This window comes from Protopterus annectens, chromosome 3.part1 (genome assembly GCF_019279795.1).
Source record: "Protopterus annectens isolate FY-2018-M chromosome 3.part1, PAN1.0, whole genome shotgun sequence".
In the NCBI taxonomy this organism is placed as follows: domain Eukaryota; kingdom Metazoa; phylum Chordata; order Ceratodontiformes; family Protopteridae; genus Protopterus; species Protopterus annectens.
Window position 1 is genome coordinate 1,197,818,852 of NC_056732.1, and position 23,073 is coordinate 1,197,841,924.

The window sequence follows — 23,073 nt, forward strand, 5'->3', positions numbered from 1 at the left end:
TCTCTGAATCAGAAAGAGCCATTGCCAGTGCTACCAGGCTGAGTTAAGTCTTACAGCTGGGGTGGCCCTTTCTAAATCTGGCCTATTGTCTCGTTACATTTTATTTAGAAACAATTAATAGTCCAGGGCAGATCAAATGTGTCTATAATCAGAAAATGGTACAAAAGAATACACATTGCTTTGTTTAAATTTATCTCATTGATCCATACAAAACAAATTAGGTAACCAACACAAAAAACAACATACTCCACCAAAACTCCAAGATCAAAATGCTGCTCTGGTAATCACAAACCTGAATTTTATTAAAAGTTTAAACACTTTTGTTCAGGACAGTATTAATGTTTCTGATGAAGTTCATACTTTACTGAACAAAAGCGTTTAAACTTTTAATAAAATTGAGGTTTGTGACTACTGGAGTAATGTTTTGATCTAGAAATCATACAAAAAGAATTAAAAATATAAAACCAGGTTGCATAATTAGCATATAGATTACAACCAAATGGTAGTTTTAACAAAGAAGATAAACCCCAAACCTTTTCTTCTTTTAATCAGCTCAGCAATTTGTACAGTATTCATACACAAGCAGGTAAATCCACTCAGGGAACAGCCCATAGGTAAGTACTATGGTAGCAACCCTTGTGAGCCTAGCCAATTTCCTTCAAAGTTAAGAATCAAACCCTTTACATTGTGTCTGTGAGGTAAACACCTTAATCATTATGACCATCTCTCCCATAACAACATTTGTAAAAAGTCTGGTATGATGTAACATGAAAAACAACAGGCAAAAGCAATTATTGCTTCTGTTTAAATCTGAAGCCATGTACGGCATCACTATGACTTTTGTTAACTGTCAGGTCAGGTTCAGGTTTGATAAGGGGCTTTTGATACTATAGAGCATTCTCTAGCAACTGGGAAAACATCCGTGATTTTGTTTTGAAGAATGAAGTAAACTGCATGAGAACTATCTTTGTCCTGTCCTTGTTTATGATGCTGAAGATGTAGATTTTTATTGTGTAACTGTCTCAGCATAACATTGTTCTCAGATGTACTTTAAAGCCCTTTCAGGTCACATCTGCAGTGCTAAGTAAGGCAGCCATGAAAGTCCTCTTGACAGTTTGTTTACTGCATCCGTGTTTCCCTCCCATGATGAAAACAAAGGTGACCTTGAATTGCAAATTGTTATCAGCTGTGCCCCTGCACTCAGAAACTAAACTTATGCTTCCACAGGTAATTCAAAAATAATAACCCTGCATCAGCAGTTCTTGCTGTTAAAGAGTCCTTGTTATATCATTGTGAGAATTGTTTTATGAAAAAATAAATTTTTAATGTCCAGAGTGACAGTGTTAAGTCAAGTATTCATATTATGAATGCTAATCAAACAAAATCAAGGATGACTAAGAATGATTTCCCATTGCTGATGAACACAGGCAAGAAAGTAGTCCTTCTATTTTTGCATAAAAGACTGCAGGTATGCAGACTAGAGAAAGTATGTGAGAAAATAATATACTCGTCTTTAGTACTTGATATTTTTATGGGAAATAAAGGAGAATTGTAGCATCTCTACTGACAACTTTGGAGAAAAAGTATACATATTGAATATATACTACTTATTATGAAGTAGACTGTATTTTTGTGTCTTTTGGCTTTTCCCGGTTAGGGGTTGCCACAGCGGAACTCCGGTCCGCTAATGATTGGCAGTAGACTTTCACATGCTGGCTTGCCGGGCCTAATGCACAACCTTCAATGAAGGAACGCCCTGCCCTATTCACGCATGTCGACACACAGAAGACGCTCTAACTGAGAATCGAACGGGCAATGTCTAACTGTGGGGCGACAACGCTACCGCAGCACCACCACCGCGGGTGTCTATGAAGTATACTTTAGATAAAACCCACATACTGTATCCCTTTTACTTGTTTATTGTTAATATAATCATCACAAAGCCATTCTTTAAAAGTGAATTCCTTACATAGTTTTGCTTGCCTAGCATATTTAAATTTAACTCATTATACAATGCTTAAACCCCATCTCATGATGCATTTTTAAGGTGGTCCTTGGTTTAGAATCTGGTTAGCTCTTAATTCCTTGCTATTTGGTCAGGTGTTACTGCTCCAACTGATTCCAAAATGCCACACCACTAACCCACAATATCAATAATGCTAGGGGATATGGGATGCCAAAGTTGTGAATCAGTTTTAGTTCTGCCTAAAATCATCTCATACTGAAGACACAGTTTCAATTCAGAGTGGGCTAAGAATTCTTAAAAATCCAAGGACATCTATACATATTATCCCATAGTATTATTATATCTATATTTTTAGATATACGGTATACATACCATTGGTCGAATGTTTAGGATGTCGAAGGGAAAAACAGTATATATGATTGAAAAAAAATATATATATATATATATATATATATATATGTAAAACTAAGAAGGGGGTTGGGGAATGTAAGGGGAGCAAGAAAAAGTTATTTTTTACTTTGTGCTTCATCACTTGCCGATCCTTGCTTTGTTTTGTCAACATATATCCAGTATATATATATATATATATATATATATATATATATATATATATATATATATATATATATATATATGTACACACACACACACACACACACACACACACACACACACACACACACACACACACACACACACACATACAGTGGATATAAAAAGTGCACACACCCCTGTTAAAATGCCAGGTTTTTGTGATATAAAAAAATGACACCACAATAAATCATTTCAAAACTTCATAATCTCAAAATACTGAAAGATCGAATTTCAGTATCTCGGAACTATGAAACTGAATTCACAAAACACTGAAACTACAAAACCCCGAACCCAAAACCATGAAATTCAAAACACCGAACAAACCGCATACACTACATCATACATACACCACAACACCCACATCACAGCATAAACAAACAAAAACTACACACATACACAACTCATACACACATAAGCAAGGGGGCAAGCCCTCCTGCACCCCCCATATGGGGAACAAGCCCCCCACATGCCCTCTACTTAAATATACTAACTCTGAGATCACACAAACAGGAAACAAAAGCAAACTCATTCATGCACATTCTCCAGTCCCTCACACACATCAAACATATCAGCACACTCAAACACACTCTAACCCCCACTCAAATCCCTTACAAAACACTCACTAACCTGACAAAACACCTAGATCCACACACAGCACTGTGCACCATAAACACACAATCTCAGACATCACATAGCATAAGGCCATAACCGCAAATTCGAAATATTCGAATTCGCGATTATGAACTTTTGCTATTTTAAACATTCCGGTTTATAGTCTTGAGATACTGAAATTTGACATTTCTGTATTTCGCGATTATAAATGGTTCCCGTATGTATGTATGTATGTATGTGTGTGTATATATATATATATATATATATATATATATATATATATATATATATATATATATATATATATATATATATATATATATATATATATATATATATATATATATATATATATATACATATATATGTATATATATACATATATATGTATATATACACACACACACACACACACACACACACACACACACACACACAGATACACACACACACACACACACACACACACACACACACACACACACACACACACACACACACACACACACACACACACACACACACACACACACGTATATGCATATATATGTGTGTGTAGATAGATGAATACACACACACACACACACAAAGAAAGAACTGTCTCTAAATTATTTATATTACATGTGTTTAATCTTCAATAAATATAATACACAGTTTAACTGGTACTTTTCAAAATGCAGCTTTTAGAAATAGCTATGCAATTGTCATTAGACAATCATTTCACTGCACTACTTGTGGTATTTATGACATCCTTTCTTTATCCTGGGCCAGTATTCAAGGAGCCTCACTCCTTATCACTGACACCGTAAGAGACTGTCACTAAAACAGGGATGGATTTGCACAGTATTTCAAATTCAGCTCTCTGCATCAATCACAATTCTGCCCAAGAGCACATGGGGAACATGCCCCAGACCTGGAACTGGACTCTCTATCACTCCAGATGCCAAACAAGACTCACTTTGGAGCACTGTGTTCCAGTTCCAACTAGCTGACACACCCACACCTGGGTATTTAATTTTCAGATACACACACACACACATGCTCTTGGGAAAGGCTGGCACAGATTTACTAGCTGTTCCCTCTTATGCCCAGATAATAAGGTAACTACACTGCCACCAGTCAGATACTATCAGGCTCTTACAAGGGTATCCAATTATACTAAGTAAAATCAATGCTAATATAAATGGCAGAGTGTAACCCCAGCAGCAAGGCTTTTTGGAGTGGCCAAGGTGTCACTAGAATAAGTACAAGTGCTCTAAGGATTTTTAAATAAATCTCTAAAAGCCCAGCAATAATAAAATGTATAAAAATATTAAATAATAAATAGTAAAATAGAAAACATGAAATTATCGAATATTGAAGTACAATAAACATCAGAGTTTCAATCACAGGAGAAATAAAAATAACACAGTTAGACAGATTCAAACAGATGCAGAAAAACACTACTTAGCTAATCTCATTGTAATTCCTGACTGTCTAAAGAAGAACTGTTCCCTATCTAACATAATACAGCAAGGGAAGATTAGATGCTGAGTTGCTTACTTCCACAAGGCAAGGTGATGTTCTTTTAACTTACACTAATCTAACTGAACTCAACTGGACTGACTGTGATTGCTGTCATGGGTTTTTATATCAGGTTTCAAAGAAAACAAAACAAAACAAGCTGATCTGTGAGGTCCATTATCTCAGTGCTGATTATAGATGATATCACATTTGAACATGTCTCTGGCAGAGCACAGACTAAGAGCTTTTCTAAGATCTGTTGCAGTATTTCAAAATTATTGAATTGTTCTTTATTTACACAGAAACATTTCATCAGTTATCATAACACTGTTGATACATTTTTAACATACGCATCTGTACAAGTCAGTGTGAGAGTCAAATGACAGAAAATTATTTACAAATCTGTACAAGTCGGTGTGATAGTCAAATGACAGAGAAAACTGCAGCCAAGTATGCTGGCATATGGTGCACATACAATGGTGCAGTGTATGTGCATGTTACACATACACTGCACCATTCTCCCTGGCACAAATGCAATAACTCACATTGTCATATCTCTCACCCACTTTAAAGACTCAAGCTAGTTTTTCAAGTGACCCTGAAAAAACATTGCTTGAGAGAAATGAGTCTCTCTGGAAGCACATTTACCCTTATCCTGTCTTGAGAGTCAATCTGCATTGGCACTGCTGAGTGCACTACAGTGATTTACTGTCATGTCGTATACTTGCAGCCCTAGGCTCCACCTTAATAACTTGGCATTTTTTTGGCTGACTCTATGGAGCCATATTAAGGGATCATGGTCTGTAATCACAGTGAATTTCCTTCCATACAGATAAGGCCGAAGTGTTTGCAGTGACCAAACTATCGCTAGACATTCTTCTGCATAACTTTACTCCCTGGGTTGGAGTCTACAGCTGAGTTATACAACTGGGTACTCTTCTCCCTCTGAAGAAACTTGGCTGAATACATCCCCCACCCCTTGGTTTGAAACATCCACCCGCACAACAAATTATTTGCTTTAATCTGGAGTGGCTAGCAAAGGGGGTCCTGCAAAATCTTCTTTAAGCTTTTGGGATGTCTGCTTGTAGGCTGGGGTCCACACTACCTTTTCTGGCCTGTTTTTCCTTATCAAGTCTGTGATGGGAGCAGTTATTGTACTATAACATGGAACAAACTTTCTGTAGTACCCCACTGTTCCCAGGAATATCTTCATCTGCTTTTTGGTAAAAGGGGCAGGCCACACCTGAATAGCTTCCACTTTGGCAGGTTTTGGCCTAATATTCCCACTCCCCACTCTATGTCCAGGTAAGAGACCTCTGCCATACCCACCTGACACTTACTTGGATTAATGGCCAACCCTGCCCTTTGAAGTCTGTCCAGCACCTCCCTGACATGCTGAAGGTTCTTTTGTCAAGAATGACTGTAGATGGCAATATCATCCAGGTAAGCAAGGGCATACTCTCCTGCTACTGCCATGATACATTCTATTATCCTCTGGAAGGTTACTGGGGCATTTTTCATCCAAAAGGACATCTTTGTGAACTTGTATAATCCGAAAGGAGTCAGAGAGGCTGACGTTTCTCTAACAATAGTGGTCAAGGGCACCTGCCAGTAGCCCTTGGTCAGATCAATAGTGGTCAGATACTCAGCCCCACCCAGCTGCTCTAATGCTTCATCTGTCCTTGGCATGGGGTTAAGCATCTGACTTTGTGTGGCTGTTTAGTTTTCTGTAGTTTATGTAGAATCTGATGTTACCATATTTCTTTGGTACCAGCACCACTGGGGAAGTTCAGGGACTACTGGACTCCTGGATTATCCCCAGTTCCAACATTTCCTGTATCTCCTCCCTCAAAGTCTGTCTGACTTGCTCTTGGGGTCCTGTATGCACATGATGCTATGACAGGTGAGTGCACCCAGGTTTCCCAGTGAACATGCCCCCAGACTCCTGCAACAATGCTTGTATTTCTCAAACCTAGGTAGGGGATAGCTGCTGGGATATTGCTACACCTTCCACAAAGGTATCAGTCCAAGCCTCACTGAGGATATCAGTCACCAGACCCTCTTTAGACTCGTCTTGCAATCCACTGCAAATACTCAGCACCAGTGCCTCCCTATCATGACAAGGTTTCATCATGTTAATATGGTACAATTTGTGCTCCTGCCTCCTGCCACCTGCCTAACAGGTTTACCATATAGTTGACATCAATGACTTTCCTTATCACTTCAAGGAGTCCCTCTCAAGCTACATGCAGCTTATTGTGTCTGACAGGAATGAGCACAATAACCTGCTGTCTCACAGCATACTCTGAGGCTCAAGCCTTCCTGTCATGCCCAACCTTTTTCTGCTGTTGGGCTCCTGCCAGATTCTCCAGGGCCAAGCCCATGAGCTCTCTAAGCCTTGTCCTGAGGTTTAGTACATATGCCACAACAGACTCCTTGTAGGATTCACATTCACCCTTCCACTCATCACAAATCATATCTACAGGCCCCCTTACCCTATGCCCATGCAGCAACTCAAAGGGTGAAACACCTGTGGCTTCATGGCATACCTATCTATATGCAAACAATAGTTGAGGCAAATATTTGTCCCACTCTCTCTTAAACTGGTCTGCAAATACCCATTGCATGGTCTTTAGTGTAGAGTTTATCCTCTCCATAAGACCATTAGTGTGAGGGTGATAGGGGTGGTCTTTAGGTGCTTCACCCCACAATGCTTCCACAGATAAGTCAGCAGGTCTGAAAAAAAAATTGGCACATCTGTCAGTTAATATTTCACTTGGGAATCTACCCTGCTGAAAATCTCTATTAAAGCATTTGCCACCTTCTCTGCCTCAATGGAGGACAAAGCTACTGCCTCAGGGTATCTAGTAGCATACTATACTACTACCAGGATATACTTCTCCCCTGTGGAAATTGGAGTACTTAGAAGCCCACTTCTTCCCTGTGGAAATTGAGGTACGCAGATGCCCCACAATATCCATAGCCACCCGCTGAAAAGGCATCTCAGTCACAGGTAAAGGCATCAATGGAGCTTTTCCCTTGTCCCCTGCCTTACCTACCTTTTGGCACTGCTCACAGGTCCTGCAATACCCTGTGACATCCTTTGCAATCCCAGGCCAATAAAAGTTGTGTATACTATGTCTTTTGGCATGCTTTATGTTCATATGACCTGCAGAATGAATGACATGGGCTGTGGCTAGAAGTGTCAGATGGCAGGCTCTGGACACTACCAACTGCTGTATCACCACACCATCTAGCCCACCCTCCTAGGTCTATTCTCTGTACAGCAACCCATTGTTCCAGTATACAGACTTTCCTTTTTCTTGAGCATCAGGTGCCTCCTTAGCTACCTCCCTCAAGCCTTGTAAGATAGGGTCCAAAAACTGAGCCTGTCTCAACTATACTTTTGTGACCCCTCCCAGCTAACATCTCACAGGAAGCCTATTATCTTCTAACAGAAGTGCCTCACTGTCAGCCTTGGTACTGCCACTCACCTCTGTCCTTGCAGTCATCCTGTCCAAGGGAACATTAGCTGTGTTTCACTTTCAGGCTCACTGCTACTGGGTACCTCCCTCACTGAAATAGCCACATCACCAGCCCTAGCTTTAGGTGTGGGATCTATATGGGTCTCCCCCAGCCTACTAGACCTACGTGCCTATCTCCAAGTTTGACTGCAAGTAACTGCATGCACACAAGGTACTGCATTATCAAAATCATTCCCTATCAAGGCATCTGCAGGAATATCCTCAGACACAGCTACCTGCTTGCTTTCTTTTCCACCCTCCCAGTCAAGGTGAACCCTGACCAAAGATAATTGGAATGAGATCCCTTCTAAAGCACTGAATGCAATGGACTGCCTAAGCAAGTACTGCCCATCATTAACTAGTGCTGGCTTCACAATGGCTGTCAGTGCCCTGTCTTCCATCCATTAAAATAAGATGCAAACTCCAGTGATAGTTTGGTACCCCTGTTGTCTCCAAACAACTTACTACTGGCACGCTGTTATTCCCGGTTTACTATCATTTGTGCAAACTACATTCTGTCGGCACATATGCTGCTGAAAATTAGAATGTCATGTACAAAATGAAAAGTGTATGGGATAGTCGAACACACATGCAAATGCAGTAGTGCATTTGCATAAATGTGTTTGACTATATGTACGGAGATTGCGGTACAGTGGGGATTGGAAATTCATCCATATCCTCACTGTAGTGCAATCTAGAAGTTGAAATATATTAGTAGCAGGGGGTGTGGGGAGTACAGCCTCCCACAAAGTGGGTGCAGGGGGACTTGCCACCCTGCAAAAACATGATAGGTATGCATTCTAAGGGAATATAAAATAGAGAGCTCTGCCCAGGAGTTTGACATTCACATCGAAAAGTTTTTTTGTTTTTTTGGAGTGGTATTTTGCACATGTGCAATTGTGATTTTCGACATGATGGGCTGGTAACGTGCCTGTAAAATGTTTTTTGTTTTGATTTAATGATAGTAAACCATTATTCCCATTTGCTGGCATTTTCAACTTTTGTTCCCCACCTTGCTTCAGTGGACATTTCTATGCTACATGGCACCTCTGGTTACATTTAATACATTTAACCCCTAATCCTGGCTGTGTACCTGAACTTGTGGCTTCCCTTGTTACTGATAGACTCTATTGAGGTGGTTTAGGCTGCTAACCATAGGTTTCTTTATATCCATGTGCAGCAGTGGGTTTCCTTCTTGTGCAGTGATGCCCTGCTTGCTAAGTAGAGATTCCCCTTTTTCCCAGCTCATCTGCAGAGTTACACTGTCAGACTGCCAACCAGATTCTCATGTCCTCACATAAATTATTTAAGTCTTGTTTCCTCACCCAAAAGGTCTGACAGTCTTTCAAAAGTGGTGACCTGACACCCACTTATCCACGTATGGAAATAAGTGCTTAACTCAACAATATAATCACATACATTTTCATCTGCCATGCGTCAGTTTTGATATAACTTTTTTTTCTGTAAGCTTCAAGTGTTAACTTATAACAGTTCAATAAACAGTTTAAATAATCAGTATCAGACAATTTAGAAACAGCACTTACAGCTTTATCATGGAGTAAGGCGGTCAGGAAACATTCCCAGAGCTCTTGGTCAACATTATACTGTTTGCATACTCTTTCAAATATATGATTAAAACTATCAAAGTCATCCCCTCTGCATATTGTGGAAGAAATTTACTGACCTTTATTGCTTCTGGGGTCTGGTTATTCCCTTCCCCATTACCTCCATGACCCTGATAAAGGGTCAGCCTTTCTTTCTCATGCTAATGCTGTTTCTCCTTTTCTTCAGCCTCCAAATGCCCCAATCTCTCCTTGATCTACAAATGCTGCAGTCTCTCTTCAGTGTCCCATCATCACAGTTCATGCTGATGCCGCTTCTCTTTTTCTTCAGCCTCCAGTTCAAGTCTCTTTAACTCCAGATGGATTTTTAAGTCCTTTGAGGAAAAGGTAAACTGTTCTGTTTCTGAAGACTACATATCCCCAAAACCAGACTGGTTGTCCACCTGGCCACTGGTCAGTGCTGCAGTGGTGATTAAAGCTGAAATAATTTCCTCTTTAGTCTGGGTAGCATGCACCAGTCCTTTGGCTTCACACACCTTGGCCAACTGGTTCTTTGTCAGCTTACCATAATTGTCTGCTGACATATTTGCCTGTTTTTTTCTGACTAAACTAAACTAACATAAATAAATAAAACTGTTATGAAAATGAAACTCTGAATGTTCACCTGGTGGCTGTTGAGAGTACACATGACAACAGTCCACATGCTACTGAAGTCCAGTTAACATCCCATCACTCTGACAGCAATATGTGACAGAGAAAGAACTGGCTCTAAATTATTTATATTACATGTTTCATTTCAAAACATATAATACACATTTTAACTGGTACTTTTCAAAATGCAGTTTTTATAAGTAGCTATTTAATTTTCATTAGAAAGACATTTCACTGCACCACTCATGGTATTTGTGATGGACCAGAAATCAAGGAGCCTCAAGCCTTACCACCAAAACTGGTGAGAGACTGTAAGTAAAACAGCGATGGATTTACACAGTATTTCAAATTCCGCTCTCAGCATTATGCGCAGTTCTCCCAAGAGCACACCCCAGACCTGGGACTGGACTCTCTGTCTCTCCAGATCACAAGCAAGACTCACTTTGTACACTGTGTCCCAGTTCCAAGTAGCTAACACACCCACAACTGGGTATTTAATTTTCACGCATGTACACACACACACACACACACACACACACACACACACACACACACACACACACACACACACACTCCTGCGAAAGTCTGGCACAGATTTGCTAGCTCTGTCTCCTTATGCCCAGACAATAAAGTAACTGCATTGCCACCTGTCAGATACTATCAGGCTCTTACAAGGATATCCAATTATACTGATTAACGTTAATATAAATGGTATCGTGTAACCCAAGCAGCAAGGCTTTTCAGAGTGGCCAAGGCAACCCTAGAATAAACACAAGTACTCTTAAGATGTTAAAAGACATCTCTAAAAGACCAGAGACAATAACAGGTATTAATAATAAATGATAAAATAGAAAACATGAGATTATCAAATATTTAAGTGCAATAAACATCAGAGTTTTAATCATGTGAGAAATAAAAATAACACAGTTTGACAGATTCAAGTGGATGCAGAAAAACAATACTTAGCTAATTTCACTGTAATTCCTGACTGTCTAAAGAAGAACTGTTCCCTAGCTAACTTAATTAAAACAGTAAGGTAAGATTAGATACTGAGTTGCTTACTTACACAAGGCAATGTAATGTTCTACCGACTTACACTGATCTAACTGAACTCAACTGAACAGACTGTGATAACTGCCTTGGATATTTATATCAGGCTCCAAAGAAAAGAAAACAAAACAAGATGATCTGTGAGTTCCATCCCTTTAGTTCTGGTTACAGAGTGACATCACATTTGATCACATGACTCCGGTAGAGTACAGACTTAGAACTTTTCTAAGATCTGCTGCAGTATTGGAAAATTATATAATTCTTTGTTTAAAAATAAACATTTAATCAGTCATCGTAAAACTGTTGATATTTTCTTTTAACATAAACATGTATACAAGTCAGTGTGATATTCAAATGACAGAAAACTATTTACAAATCTATACAAGTCAGTGTGGCCATCAAATGACAGAAAACTATTTACAAAACTCCAGATAAAAATGGTGGCATATGTTACACATGCACTGCCCCATTCTCCCTGGCACAAATGGCAATAACTCATATCGCCACAGTATTAAAAACAAACAAAAAAGTAATGTCACTTACCTTCCCATAAACATAGCCTTTCACTTTCTATGTCACTCAGGCAGATGCATCACAGCTCATGACTGGTCACTCACAGTGGAGTATATCCTGAAGAAGAAATAAGATATCAAATATGGCATAGTAGAAACAGAAATAGATTTCCAGGCCTATCATCCATATCGCAGATGCAACACACACACACACACACACACACACACACACACACACACACACACACACACACACACACACACACACAATGCACACATGCACACACATGCCCACCCGCACACATGCGCTGGCACACACACACACACACACACACACACACACACACACACACACACACACACACACACACACACACACACACAGTGACTTTAGTCATTAATCAACATATCATATTTCTTTGGATGTGGGGAGACTGAAGAGGACTCTCTGAGAAAACCCACAAAAATGCAGGGCAGACATTCAGATTTCACACAGTCCTTTGGCGCAATTTCTCCACGTGTTTTTTGTTTCTAATACCACAATGGGAATGGACCCCATTCCTAATTCAGGGTACAAATAAGGTTCATGAAATTAGAATGGATTCAGTCTTTGATGGTAGCCAAGAATGTTCTTTTCACTACCAGCAATGTGCCCTGAACTGCCTCCTTGAGTCTATAATTCATACTGTGTTACATGCATGCGTAGCATTGCTAAGTATGACTGTAAATTATTTTTTACTTGACCCATTACTCCTACTTGTATTGGAACTGTCTGGGTATCATTTCTCTACATTCCACTAATTTCTACAAGCAAACCCTGCTATTTTATGACTTTCTGTCTCTCTGTACTTAGACACTGTAATAACTGGGTGCTGCAATTTCATTGATCAATGCGATTTTTGTCTTTTCTTCAGGGACTACCATATATGGTCTTCTTGAATCTATTTTTGAACTGCTAATCATGGGTTATCCCATTCAATATAAATGTCATCATTCTCTATAATGCTTTGTGGTTTATGCTTCCAATACTTCACCACTTCTATATTACATTGTTTTTCACAATCTTCAGTGGAATAGTCGTGCCACATTATTGTGCCTTTTGGTATAGAGGCTCTCTGCCATGTGTGTATCACATGAAGAAACAGGACATGATACTATTTCCAGTTCTTTTTTTACAAAACATGTATTTATTTGTTTCTCAAACCTTTTCAAATGATTTTCTAAAATGTGTGCATAGTCCACTATCTTGGACTCCCACTATTAGCCTTTCATCTTTTGTTTTCAATTCACTTCTTCCTAACCATTCCTGTGCCAGTTCTTGATCAATATGAGGTTGTTCCAGGAGATCTCTCTACTAGCCACTATATGACTTTTACTCTTATCTTTCCTTCTCAGCTGATCCTTTTCTTTATATTCTTCCTTTTGCTTTTTGCCACATTTAGTTGCTGTCTGATTTTTTTCTACATCTGAACTAATTATTAAGCCGAAATGTAACAAACAGTTGCTGCAATGTATACCCAGTCTGCATGGAATACCGCAGCACTCAGGTTTTAGTTAAAAAATAATTTTTTTTTTTAATTTTCAGTTGTGGCAAAACTGCTTGCTAAAATGTAGCAAGCAGTTATTATATTTTATCACATAGTGAGTGCTACAACACTTTAAAAGCCTTTTTTTTTGCATTAAAGCAAGATCCAGATCAGCAAATTTTTAACAGGGAAAAATTAAGTTGAGTGGGAAGGTACATCCATGAAAGTTTTAGGAGGGCAATGCAGTGGTGGGTTTAATTGGGCAAGTGTGCTGCAAATTTGTCTGTTTTGTTATATCATTGTTCTAATTTGTGCAGTTGTGAGGAGTGAAATAGAGTGAAAGCATACAGTAGGCTGGGTTGGAGATATGAGATTTCTGAACTTTTATCTGCTTCGTCTGAGAGGTAATGGCGAGCTTTGTACAGTGTTCCTAGTTGTTATTGATTTTTTTTTAATGGACTGTTGAGTATGGATTTATTTCAATCAAATACCGAGGAGATTCATGGTAGGAACTATATATATGTGAATGTTATGGAGGGAGGCTACAGTGAATGATTGTTTTGCTTGCCTTAAGGTTCTGGGAATTAACAGCATTAGTTTACTTTGGGGTGGGTTAGGAACAGTTTTGATTTGCTAAACAGTTGCTCTAGATTTGAAAATGATTGTTGTGAAAGGAGTTGGAGCTCTGCTATGGTTGCAGCTATGCAGGTGACGACGGCATCATCTGCATATTGCACGTGTGGAGGGTTGGGGGGGTGCATGCAGGTTATTTATTAAGTTTAATATAGCAATAACCCTTGGCTGGGTGTGGATAATGCTGGATTTACCCACAGTTGGCATGGTTTGGTCATGCGGACAAAGCCCAAGTGACCAAACAAAGCCAACCATGGGTAAATCTGACATTACCCACACCCAGCTGTGGGTTATTCCTATTATGCAATGACATTATTTATGAAAAAAGTTATTTATTTTTCTTAAATAATATCCTTGTATAATGGTGCTGTGCTGCTTTTACACATTTTCCCCAGTATCTTGGAGCTTTCCTGATGTACTGCTCATGCATATAGGACTATTGTTCCCACACGTACGCAGTATATCAATGCTGTGTAAAGGAAGCAACAGAGGAAGGAAGATCTCCATTGCTTTTTTTTTGTTTATTTTTAATAAAAAAAAAAAAAATTGGGAGGCTTTCAACATACGGGAGAGATGGGGCAGAGGAAATAAAAGAATAATCAGATACATTTCTCTAGTTTTGCATGAAGTACTTGATTATCATTTTATTTTTCTCTGTCCTATCTGTCTCATTTATTTGAAGTCTTTGTTTTTTGTAAGTTTTTGTTTTGTAAATGAAACAAAAGAAAAACTCTCATAGTACATATTAATGGAAGAAATTCCAGGTGACCTGAATTTTTTCCATTGGTATTTGCTCAATTTACAACAAGCACACTAGTTGTGCTGACCAATCTGCATGCTGGTTTTGGAATGTTAATGGTCAGTCATTGTATAATTATGACTAACATATAGTAAAATAATTCTCCATAAATAAGTGCCAATTCTACACAGTTAAAGAACATACTTAACTTGTGATGTGATTCAAATTTCTAGACTTAGAAAGTTCGCATTTATGTTTAGTGGTAGAAAGAATTCAGAAAAGCTGTTCATGAATTGGGCTTTTGTGCTGAAAATAATCTCAGAAGTCATTGTCTCTGTTCTTTTGGGTAAAAGTAGGGAAACTTTTTCAGAAATTGTTCATTCTCTTCAATGTAACTGGAGAAGAAGAACTGGAGTTACCTGCGGATGCCCAGATGTCATTCCCCTTAGATTGTAAATCCATTTTGTGACAGTTAGAATTTGATTATTTTATCTTGAACAACATTCCCACACCCTTCTCTCTCTGTCTTAACTGTGAAATTGTGAGCAACAGTAGGGTTTGTATTTATTTCTTGTACAATAGGTTGACTGTTCTCAGTGTGTGTGCAGCCTGTTGTGGTATCATACGTGTTGAAACAACTAGCTATCCTTTTTCTCTTATCAATATACATTTAGAAAAGATAAAACAAATTGCACAATTTTTATGAATCATATATCTATTATGTCACTGATAATTTATTACTGTAAATGTCTATAATATTTCTAGATCAAAAGTTTTGCCATTTCAGTGATGTTTCCATTATTTTTCAAATCTGATGCTTTAATGCCTGAAAATGGAATGTGGTTTTAACCACCTATGCCATGCTGGTCATCAGGTTTTATTATATTCCATATCCTGGATATGATTACAGTCTTTATATCAAATTGTTTACAAAGCAGTATTGTTTCAAATAGCTTGTATTCTTCTGAGGTGTAGAAGGGGTACACACAAAATCAGTAGATAAGATTACAAAATCACACCATTTCAATAGACCTTGAAGCTGTAGACAAAATACATTTAAGCAACAATATTGCTACATATTAAAAAAACATGCTGTGTCAAAATATTACCTTTCTTAATAAGCTGTAAATCATGAAAGGAAATGTTGTCTGCATACCTTACATCTCCTTATGTTTATTTCCAAACTTTGTCTGCCATGTCTTCTGATATTTGTATATGTTTATACTTGCTGTTTTGCACTTCTCCTCCTCTTTAGCTGTCTTTTCCTTTCCTTCTTTTCCTCAGAAAACAAAACAAAAAACAAAAAAAAATGACCTATTCCCACCAAAAAAAAAATAAATAAATAAAAAATAAAAAATTACTAATGCTCCTTGACTGTCCCTCAGATTTTCCAGTAAAAACAGACCTCTTATGTCTCCCTCTTCTTCACCCATTCCCCACATCTGCTTTTTTCTTTCCCTATTTGAATGGATGTGCATGTAACCAGTGTTTCCCACATATGTCTTGCACCCATTGCTAGCTACTGTTAGTCCTGACAACGTGACCTTGATTGGCCTTCACCTTTATTAATTTTTTTATTTTTATTTTACAGAGTCCATAGGTGTCTGTATTTTCAAGTGAATGTATTTTATTAGTATATGACATATGGAGACATCTGTAGCTGTTTGTAGACCTACTGGGTAGATTGCTTCAGATATGTATTTGTTTAAATATCCTGAAGCTTGCATTTTGCATGTATAATTTCCATAGATGTACTCTGCTACTGCACATCATGGTTTATGATACACTTTTCTTGAATTATAGATTTGTTATGACTGTTAGATAGTGTGCCAATACTACTGGGCAATTCTGTTTTGTGCCAAGATATTCTATGTTCACTTAGGCATATTTACATATTATGGGCTTTTTTGCAAGTTTTGTGCAGATATCAGTGAAATGTGCCATACTTCGCAAATGGTACAAAATCTGGCACATCCTTTCTAGGTGACTAATTTACCTGTTCAGTGTTTGTGTGTGTGTATTCCATCTGTACTGGTTCTGGAGGACTTGGCTTGGAACACTCAGCTGAGGACTCAACTCTACATCTATGATCAGTGTGGAGTCTTATTTGGCACCTGGAGAGAGAGAGAAATGGAAACTCATACCCAGGACTGAGTGTTTTCCCTTTGTGCTCTTAAGGAAAATTGTGATTGGTGCAGAGAGTTACATCTGGAAATACTGTATGTATCTATTTTTGTTCCAAGTGAATGTCCCTCACCAGTGTCAGTGGAGAGGATTGAGGCTTTTTGATTACTTACCCAGAGCAAGGATGTCACAGTGCCAAACAGCACTATTGTAGGAAAGCATCAAAGTGGCTGCTGATTATACAAGCAGGTGTACACAACCCAAACATACATGAAATGGAGTACATATGTCACAAGCATATGCCATGTCAGAGGTTGCACAGAGGTGTTGACGTATATGTGTGACCTTCAGTGGCCTAACAGAAACCTATCAGAAAGCAAAGTCAATAAACATACACACATCAAAGACATGAAATAATACATGGTAGGAAATGTACAAATAATGGATTACATTTGTGAGTGATTCACATATTGACATCTCAGCATAAATGTGCACAGTACATATATAATGTTAGGGAACATGGAATTTGTGATATCCCCTCAGTAGTCTGCTTGACAATGTAGTGATACATATGTCAAGTGCTGCCCTGTACAGGCCATAGTTCTTATGCTGTTAGTTTCACTGTGGACTTTTATCATAGCACTTGTTTTGGAATGTAGACACATGTCAATGTTACATGCCACCTTGTCATGGTATGCTTGTAGATATGTCATGATATAGATGTGTGGCAGCTACACATTGGTTTGTGAAGCATAATGATGGCTGGTTCCTAATTGATCAGGTAATGGGAAGATTTCCTCAGATAAGCTGTATATTGCATGCCATGTCATGCACTAGACTAACCTCCACTGTTGGCTTTCTATGCTGGTTATAGTGCTCCATATATGGATCTCTATTGATAACTTCCTTACATATTGATAATAGGACATTTTGAATGTGTTATGTGCATGACTGTCCACCAGCTAGCCTTACTTGTTTTTATTATACACATTATATATACTCCTTATAAAACATAACATCTGAGAAGTTGGTTAGAATGATACCTGTAATATATTGTGCTATACCTCATGTTTCAAATGCAGGGATCATGAAAGTGGCATCATATATACTGTTTGTAATATTATTCATGTGCTCATTACTTTGTGTTTAATGACAGCCATGTTTTGCATAGGAATGTGCAGACTGTTAGACAAGTTGCTTTCTTCATTATGCTTTGGATTCATGCCTTACATCATATGGTGGTAAAGTTGCCTTTGGATATACCTTACTATACTGTGTCGTACTGAATGTCTTCTGCCTCTGGATTGTTCACACTGGGTATGTTATGTATTCATATAGTTGCTAGAATGTGTGTTATGTGCTTTCTGTTTTTTTTATTTTTGTGTGTGTGTTTCATGTTGACAGAACATGGGATCTGTGGCTGCTCTCCTACAAAATGCCAGAAATGAGGACATTCCAGACTACTGCCCAAGTACTCACAGTCCAAGGAAGATGACAATGATGGGGACACTGATGAAGGCAGACCTGGGCCTGCATATGCTGTCATCCCTGTTGGTTCACATAGGAGACGTCGACCACCACCACAGGTAAATGATTTCTGGGAGCAGATCGGGAGGTTATGACTGATTTCTTTCAGACCTGATAGGGAATTTTTTTTTTTAGGATATGGCACAGGCCATGTGCAACTCATAAAAATAGCCCATGAGATCAGGGATGGCCCCTCAGGACTGTAAGTATTATATGTGTGATCCAATTGTATACCACTGCCACCATGGTGTTTGCAATATAACCATTTGTACTGTATAAGCACACTTCTGCATGCATAGCATATTGCTGCCATGCTTATGGGATGCAAGACCAACCATGCTAAACAGATGTTATGTGACATTTTGCATTATGTTGCACCTAGAGTATGACACACATTACTACATTAAACATGAAAGCATCATGTTGATGCCCACAAAATGCTGTACTTGATGCATACATTGCTCCATGTCGGCAAGTGTACTACTCCTTAAATCTGTGTGAATGTGTATGAACCTATGCATGCAGTGCAGCATATTCTTGCTATGAGCAATTTGTTGTGGCCCTGTATGTCACACTTATGAAATTTGCACTTAACATGCTTTTACCGACATAGGAGTTATACTCTATGCATGTGTGTGATGACAACAACTTGTGAACTGCACTTTTTCTATTGTTCAAATATAACACAGTGAGATGGCTTGTGCTACAAATGTATTAGAACTGTATGCCATTTGTATATCAAAATGATTTGTACTAATGCTTGTGTTGAAAATGTATTTGTAAGGTTTGCAAGTGTTAAAATGTATCAACAGTGCACCCTGCTGGAATGAAAAGAAATGTATATGTATTACTGTAAATTAATTAAATGTATATGTTTTAATAATAGAGGATACTGGCACAGCAGAGGTTACCCAGGAAACTTACATTAAGAAAAATAAAGGAACTGTAAATGAGCTGTTAATCCATTAATAGGCAACCCACAGTGCTGAATAGGACCGGAGACACCAGGTCTGGGAAAAATTCTTTGTTCATTAGCTCAGTAAAAAGAAGGGAACCCCAAGCACTGCCATAAATATTTACATGTGCATTGGAGCCATCAATGCTAAATTCCTGCCTCAGCTTCAAAGCGTAATGATGTGAAAACCTAGAGTCAGGTGATCACATGAGGTCATTCTGCCAGCCCTCTTGGAAATTATATTTTAGATATTACAAAGAGAAATTTCAGAGTTTTGAGTATCCTGTTTTGGGAGACCTATCTAGAAAGACCCTCGCCCATCTTGCCTTGTGCTAGTAAGTAACTTAACTAGGGAACAGTAATCCTTTTAGATTAGTCAGGAAAATAGTGAAGCTTACTTTTGATATTGTTTTTCCTTTTTTATCTGAGTCTGTCCATCAATATTATTTTTAATATTTCCTGTGATCTGAACTCTGTGGCTTACTGTAAATATATATTTAATACTTTCATGTTCTTTTATTATTAAATATATTTAAAGCATTTATTGTGGCTCAAACCTGTAGGAAGTATCTAACCTTTGAAAGTACTTAAATTGATTTAGTGACTCAGATTGGGTCACTCCAGAAGACCTAGCTGTCTTGGCCAACTGCTATAATTTGTATTAGTATTAATATTACACAGTTTAATTGCACACCCCTTGTTAAGTGCCTTGGAGTACCTAATTGTGGATTGTCTGGTGGTGGTGATAACTACCTTATACTCTGGGCAGAAGGGGACACAGCAGGTGAGTCTCTCCCACTGTATAACCTGTTGCATCTCCTAACTTTCTTTCTTTGTTAGTAGCTTCTGCTTAAACTAATCTCCTAAATCCTTAACTCTACTACTATAGCCACCTCTCATTCTCCAAACTATCTTCCTCCCCCCACTTCCAATCAAAGTATATATATTGTCCTTCTTTTGAACAACAATTATCATTTTGTTTTCACTCTCGTATGTAGTAAATTTTAGACTATTAATAATGCAACCCTAATTTTCATAACTGACTTTCTTTTGTTTTTCTCATTATAATTAATTTCATATTTGCAGTGTTGTTTTTAATAGTTTTTGTCCTCTATGTTTATCTTTGCTTATGTTTGCTGGGGCTCTTTCCCCTTGGGTCTCCACTGAAAATAGGTGGTTTACTATCAATGCCATGCAAATAGTTAATAACCCTTTTTTTTACAATTATTTTGTATTGTGATTATTTAATATTTGTATATTGTCACTTTATTTTTATTTATGTTTGCTGGGGCTTTTCTGCTTAGGTCTCCACTGAAAATGGATTTGTTTGCAAACTCAGTTGGACTAACCCAGTTAACAAATGTGAAATAAAAAATAATAAATAAATAAATACATCTGTGCCAGCCATTCCTAAGTGTGTGTGTGTGTGTGTGTCTGTGCGTGTGTGTGTGTGTGTGTGTGTGTGTGTGTGTGTGTGTGTGTGTGTGTGTGTGTGTGTGTGTGTGTGTGTGTGTGTGTGTGTGTGTGTGTGTGTGTGTGTGTGTGTGTGTGTGTGTGTGTGTGTGTGTGTGTGTGTGTGTGTGTGTGTGTGTGTGTGTGTGGGAGGGGGTGGGTACTTGTGTGTAAAAGAAAATCTTAAAGTGAGTGTGTGTGTGTATGTGTGCGTGTGTGTGTGTGTGTGTGTGTGTGTGTGTGTGTGTGTGTGTGTGTGTGTGTGTGTGTGTGTGTGTGTGAGCACTACTTGTGGCAGGGACACGAAGCGCTAGGTTCACAGACATGATGTTGGAGGACTTGGCTTGGACACTTGGCTGAGGACCTATCCCTACAGCTGTACCAGTGTGGAGTCTTATTGGGAAATCGAAGTGAGACAGACATTGAGACATCCAGACCCTTGGCTGAGTGTATTCCCTGTATGATCTTAAGAGAAACTGTAGTTGATTCAGAGACGTCTGCATCTGGAAATACTGAGTGTATTCATTTGTATTCCAAGTGCATGTCCCTCTCCAGTGGTGGCCATAGCATATTGGTAGCAGTGGTGGGCATTGATTGGCACTGGTGGGATCATCACATGCTCACATTTCATTGAGTATTGGTGTGGATATTAATTGAAACCCTGTAGCCTGTAAGCAGTGGTCACTAGAAAAAGGTGTACTGTCAGCAGCCAGACAGTAGACATTCAGGGTTTCATATCATAGTAGTTTTATTTATTTACTTTTTGTTAGCATAGTCAAGAAGAGCAGGCAAGGATGTCAGCAGAGGATTATGGCAAGATGACAAGGAACCAGTTGGCTGAAATGTGCCAAACCAAAGGACTGGGGCATGCCAACCTGACTAAAGTAGAAATGATTGCAGCCTTAATCACAACTGCAGCACAGACCAGCAATCAGGAGTTTAACAAGTCTGTTGATGAAGACTTGCAGCTCCTAGAAACAGGACAGTTCAACTTTTCCTCAGGGGACTTAAAAACTCATCCGGAGTTAAAGAGACTTGAGGTGGAAGCCAAACAGTTGGAATTAGAATCAGCAGAGTGAATGTGGCATTTGGAGGCTGAAGAAAAAGAGAGACTGAGACACCTGGAAGCCAAAAAAAATGAGAGGTAGAGGCAACCTAAAAAGGAAATGTGGTCTCTTCACCAGGGTCATAGTGGTAATGGGGAAGGGAGCAATCATACCCCAGAACCTATCAAAGTAGAAGCCATTCAGGCATGGCCTGTCTCTGTTACCAAAAAGTAGGTAAGAACATTCTTAGGGAAGTGGGGTATTTTAGTAAGTTTGCCCCCAATTATAGTACCATAGCTGCTCCCCTCACAGACCTGACAAGGAAAAACAGGCCAGGCAATGTAGTGCGTAGCCTTGCATGTGAGTAGGCATTGCAGAAGCTTAATGGAACTTTGGGAGGACCCCCTGTGTTAGCGAGTCCAGATTACATCAAATAATTTGTTCTGTAGGTGGATGCTTCAAACCACGGGGTGGAAGTTGTATTTAGCCATGTTTCCTCAAAGGGAGAAGATCACCCAGTGATATTTTACAGCCATAGACTGTATTTAACAATATTGTGTGCTTTCCAAAGCAGAGAGGAGTAATGTAGGTTTGTATGACTCAGCATTCACACATACAGAGGTGTATTCTGCAATAGTCTTGGAGTGTTACAGATAATGGAGAAATGAATAGTTATCCACAGCCTAGATGATATAGGCTCCTGTGAAATATGACCATGCTGGATGTGTAAAAAATGTACTGTATAACTTACCAAACAAACACAGGTCTTATTTCAGCAGTATGTACATAGTGCATGGTATATTGGAAAAACCTACTAAGGGAATTGAACCGAGCCATAGGGGAGGGGAAGTCATCTTAGCTTATTGCCTAACTTTATGAGGTAAGGGACAGAACAACTAAATAATGACTCTAAAAGAATATTTAGGACATATGGGTTACAACTAAATATGTGATGCCCATAGAAATGTATGGTTAAAGTGGGTATTATGACACTTACTGAAGGCATCTTCAGACTTTCTCTGCATCCCTCTGATATTGGTCATTGTAGCAGTAGAAAGCTTGCACTCCAGTCTGGTAAATCCCTGTCCATTGTTGGC